Below are 6,000 nucleotides of genomic sequence, written 5' to 3' on the forward strand. Positions count from 1 at the left end.
CACTTCAAATGTTTGGATTACAGAAACACTTCCAGTTTATCAGTGACATTATCCTCTCTGCCTATTCATCAAAGACCCATTGGCATACCATCCGGAGTATCTTCAGTGCTGTTCGTGTATTTACCTACCAGGGTTTTTGGGCGCCCACAGGCTTTTTCCCTGATTTAGGAGGCTGGCTCCTTGGGGTTCTCTTTGACTTGGGTTTCTCACCAGTCAAGGTGGCCTCAGAGGGAGCTAGACCTTACTTACACGACAAGAAGGAAACAAACTCCAAAGAAAAGAAGACAAAGGAACCCAGAAGGCCAAGAAAGAAGAAACAGTCAGAGAACCGGAACAGCTCGTATGACGAACAAGGCGAGGAGTAGGCTCGGGGGGGGGGGGGGATTCACCAGTGTATGACAGTTCACCAGTGTATGATACTTTGTTTGGGTCCTGGGTGTCTTGTGTGCCTGTTAGGAGACAGAAAATAGTGCATCAATACCTTCATGGTCTCTAGTAGGGTGTGCTCTCATGTAGTGTTCTATGCACTACAATGTCACAGGGTGCTAAGGCAACATGGGGTCCACTTCATGTGACAGACAGTACGATGGGTTACTGGCTTGATGGTTGTGTGTGTATATGGACAGTCAGGAATGTGTGTCTTGCTTGGACTGTGTTGTCATGTGCTTAACATTTGTACAAGGTCACATATTCCCATGTAGGGCAGGCCAAATATTGCTTGTGTATCCTGTTGTACTGTCAGCTGAGTGCTGCCCTGCTAACTATGGTGTTGTGAATGCGACATTAGGTGGGACACAATCTTCATGGAGGCCTTGTAGCTACTGGTCTGTTGCACTAGTAAGTTCGAGCCATAGGTCTAGTGGTGTTGGTTGATTACCATATGTTACCTGTATGGCAGCAGTTTGGCTAATGTGTCTATACATGGGTGCTCGGCATGTAAGGGGTGGTGGCGATGTGACATGCGATTGGGTGACTGTCTATGATACTTGCTGTTCCATGCCTCCTGTTGTACTGACCTGCCGTGTCACACTGAGGGCTTGTGCACAGTCTGGGTTACCTTCAGCTGGATGCATGCAAATTGTGTGTATGTCAACATTAATTTGGGGTTGTTGTGCAATGGGCCCACTCATGTCATCACTGGGGTCTTTCTGGCTGCTGGCTCTGACCTCTGCCAAATCCGCACCCTCCAGGCCTGCCATGTGGAGGATGCTGATCACCGTCTCCTCCCTGGGGGTCAGCTGCAGCTGGGTGACTGTTCCTTTGACCAGTGGCTGCTGTCTCCCGACGGTGGTTTGAAAAGTGGGTGCAGACTCTGGCTTTGAGGTCATTCTACCTCTTCCGCATGTCCCTGCTGTCCCGTGGTAAATGTCCTACGGCCACCACCATGTCCCTGATTGTGGCCCAGTTGGCATCCTTGTGCTGCTGGGTTGTTTTTCAGTTTTGTGACCCATACGGCTCCTCTGCATGGGCCACCACCTCTCCACAAGCACACTGAGCTTCTGCTCAGTGAACATCTGCTTGTGTTGCCGCATTTCAGGCACCTTTCACTTGCCTTTGCCTTCAGACATGTTTTTTTTGTCTTCGGTGGGTGGATGGCACTTCCTTTAGGGTCATTTTAAATTGATTTGAGTTTTTCAAGATGCCACTGGTGAACTTCTCATTTGCGTCATGACAACTTCCCATTCTGTGGTAATTCTGCCAGCAGAATTACTGTTGGGTAATTCTGTCAATATTCAGTGGTAACAGTAATTCCACCGGATATTGGCAGAATTACAGTTGGTGTTGTGGTTTTTGGCAGTAATTCCACTGGTGCAATTACTGTTACTGCCGATATGTGGTGCACACCCCCTCCTACTCATGATTTGGCAGACATTCCGCCGGGATGCTTGGCAGTAAAGGTAATTACGACTTGGGGAATTACTGCCATCCTTGCTGCCAAACTCATAATGAGGGCCTGTGAGTTTTCCACCATGGTGAAAGTAAAGGTAAGGAAAATACTGCTGCAGCCAGAAGAAAATTCACATAGACCATCAAAATGGACAGACGAGCTGCTATTAACCTGTTGACGAATTCCTGTAAGGTTAAACACTGCTGGGAGCTATTTGGCTCCTGCTTGTATCCTAAGAGAGGACAGTTAGCATTAAGCCAAGGGCTACCAGGAGCTACCTTTGTCCCCCCAAGCTAATTGATACTGTATGAGCATGTATTAATGACATTGACCCTTTATGCTTGGGAATGTGTCTAAAGGGTACATTTATAAGACATTTAAAGCATAATGTATCAAATATAATGGAAACGGTAAACGTTTCTACCTTATGTGTAAGTTGGATTTGCAGCATGCTGGGTCCCTGCTTCCCAAGAGGTAGCTCCTGCTTACCAGGTGATGCATGATAACCCAAGAGCTACTTTTTGCTCCTGGTCATCAAATCTCAATTTGGATCCCTGATCTAGCATACATTGTAAGCCTGGTACACTTTTCTGTAATTAGCTCTTGTTAACTGAGTGGGTCATCATCCCTACCACATGAATTCCGCTCATGTGGTGGCAGCAACATAAATGGCATGCTTTTGGATGGTGAAGTAGGTGCCTGCATGCAACCAGTTGCATGACCACAGGAGTTTAAAGTGTGCTGTAATAAATCTGGTTAGTATGAATAACCTTTTAAACAACTTCAGAAAAACTTGCCTACAAATATAATAAATAATAGTCCCACCTGCCCCCACTGATTATTTCAAAAAATGGTTTGTGGAAGATGAGTGCAAAAAATGCACAGAAGAGAGCTCCAGAAATTAGCATTGTGAAATGTAAATCGACAGCAATGTGGCACACACAGGGTGTTAGCCACAGCGGTAGAAAAAACGTAGGGGTGGGCCGAGAACGGAATGGTAGCGAGGATGAGAAGGAGCAGGATCTCGACAGAATGGATAATGGAGGAGGACCAGCAAGCAGAGAAAGGGAGGTGGGGAGCAGGTGATGAAGGGAGTAAGAGGGCAATGGTTTGTGGCAAATCATGGGATCATGTCACTTCTCCCCATGGGCGAGCATTTCCCTGTGAGACTAGGGAGGTGAGACTGCAACCCGATATTCCCCCTACAGGTGGTAAAAGCAGGAGGGCCTCCCAGGGAGGGACTTCCCTCACAGGGATAGTGACTGCCATTCCATGGTGGAACTCCATAACCCTCTAACCTTTGAGTCCCCAAAATCCAAAGACCTGTAAGAAAAGCCTCTGACAGTACCACTTTATGTTATTGTGACACTCCACCTTTTCTTCCTATAAATGGTAATTCAGTGTTTTATGGAAATACTGTGAAGAAGATTACAGGAGTTATGCAAACTACTTTTTTTATGTGACCTCCGAAGTACAGAGAAGAGGTGGCCCTGAGGGAGCCTGAAAAGTGCATCATTGATACAGAAAAAGAGACTTTGACATTACGCTGGGGAGGACCCAGCTACCAACCATAAAAAATGACAAAGTGTGCTGTAGCACCTTGAAGTGTCTCATGTGCTAGATGGAATTACAAATAATGATCTTGGACCCAAATAACCGGAGAGACTCAAAGAATATGGCAAAGTACCACTTTATTACCAGCATACAATAAAGTAGGGCAATCTGGCGAATAACAGGAAGTAATTCAGTAATTCACAAACTCACAACCAAATGTGATTATACAAAGGTTTTATACCTTGATGTACGTCATTTAGGACATCATCTTACATGGCAAACTAAAACCTATTGAAGGGAGGGATTGGTTAGGGGAACATATGTACCTGTAGTATGCATAAGTGTTAATAACTTCATTAGCTGACTCTTATCTGGTGGGAACGCCTCAAACTACCTCTAAATACATATTGTACTGATTGTAGTGGAAAATTGGCAGCAGATTGGTCTCTGCAACATTGTATAGCATGTTGCTACATAGACCCTCTGATTGCTTGCCATGCTTTCCCAACCTTGGGCTTTTGGCTCGTTAGCAACATGTAGGTAAAACAAAACATAGGTGCCGCAAGCAACGTCAGACTACTCCCCACTTTCACAATTAATCCAACGTCTATCATCAGTCAGGGCCCAAGTCAAGGCTTCTCCATTGTAGTTCACCTCAGAGCCTACTCTCTGTTCTGGGACATTCAAGGAAGTGTAGGCACATTATTATCTTTGCGTGGGCTTAATGAATAGCCCTTGTTTTCAACTTCTGAATCATGTGTGAGGAGACCACAAATGTTTCCACCTCAACCTTCCATTTACTGCTATTTGATTCAATTGTGCTGGGTGTCGTCATACTTCTTGGCCTCAGGAGACTTGCTCCTTCCATCTTGCATAGGCTTTCTGCATCTTTAATTGTCTAATACTTGGCTCTTGCAGATGTTTTTTTCTCCCTCGCTTCATCTGAGAAAGATGTCTTACATACAGGGCTTATCCTTTTAACTCCCCTTGTGCCTTGCAATTTTTCCTTGAAATAGTATCCTTGATCCCAAGCCAAAAGACCCCTCTTTATTCCTCACACAAAGCTGTTTTTCCAGCATCTCCTGACCCTGCAGCCCTGGTCTGTCTCTGTGGTAGCTTGAATAGTTTTAATACAAGTCCGACGTCTATGTTTCCATCATGGCCGCTATAGCCATGTTATGATTTTCTCTGCAGCAAGTTTCTATATGTCTCATCTACCTTGCTTTCCTGCATATATACATTTATTAATCAGCAGGTTCATTTATCTTCTTTGCATATACAATTTCTTCATATTCAATTACACGTTTCTCTTGTTACTTCAGTTACATCTTCATTCCTTGAGTATTTCAGTTCGTTTCAGTGAGTTTCAGTATCTCTCCTCTATGACGTCACTCTGCTCTTGTCAGATTTCACTTATAGCTCTATGATGTCCAATGGTGTGGGCAGGTATCCCTCAGCGTGGGGGTACATTCGATACGGTTGTCTGAGTGCCTATTATCTATCATACACTCGATGAGGTATTGGGATGATACCTGGTGTCCCATATAGGGCTCTCATCCTACCATTTCAGTATGATAGAGGTGACGGGGCGGGAGCTAGGGATAGCATGTCAACCTGCTCCTCTACATTACCCCCTCTGGTCGAGTCCTCTACCACCTTCTCTTCTTCAAACTATATCATCCTCTCTTCACATCTAAGTTTCTTCAAGATCCATTTTTATCACCCTCCTCAGGTAACCTGCATTCTTTATATACTCATCCACACTCCAGGTCATGTGACAGCATTCTCCAGTTGGTTGACAGAATACCCAACATCCTACATATCTCTTGTGATCCTTAAGGTAGAACTTCATCCCTGGGTGTGCCAGCAAAATCTTCCTTATGTTCTCACAGGTGGTGTCTTCAGTCTATGGTGTGTGATCTCCTTAGACAAAAATCATTATCTTCATCCCAATAGCTTTCTTGGCAGTTTTCTGACATTGTCCCAAAATGATCCTTATGAGACAGAATTCTAGCAATACCAACAATATTATTGCTCCAAGTAATTTGAAGGTATTGCTAGCCCGGGTGGAATATGTGAAAACAGAGACAAAAAACAGTCATCTCCTGCTGTCTCATCAGCTTCAACGTCCATCTTCATATGCAGAGTTGTCAGCATAGTTATTACTTCCGTCAGAGTTCCTTTTTCTCCATCATGGGAAGGTGTAAATGTACAGCAAGAAGGCCTGACCTTGTTGTACACACCTCCTTCCATTGCTGTAATTAAGTCCAGGAAATACCTGTTCTGGAGGGTCATAAGCCCAATGGCCCTCAGTTCTTTTCTGATTGCATTAAATCCTTTTATTGTTGCATTGATCGTTTGCAGCAGCTCTCATCTGGTAATCTGCAGCCACTTGGCATTCTCTGCAGTTTGAAGTCCTGGCATAAATATAGATGTTATGATCATTGCCATCTAGCTGAATAATTTATGCTCATCTGGAATATCGTTCTAGGCTTCTATTGACTTTGATGAAGAATAGTTCTCCCTCTTCAATCAGCAAAGGTTGAGCAACCTCTTGC

The sequence above is a fragment of the Ambystoma mexicanum genome, chromosome 8, assembly GCF_040938575.1.
Source record: "Ambystoma mexicanum isolate Mex_15411 chromosome 8, UKY_AmexF1_1, whole genome shotgun sequence".
In the NCBI taxonomy this organism is placed as follows: Eukaryota; Metazoa; Chordata; class Amphibia; order Caudata; family Ambystomatidae; genus Ambystoma; species Ambystoma mexicanum.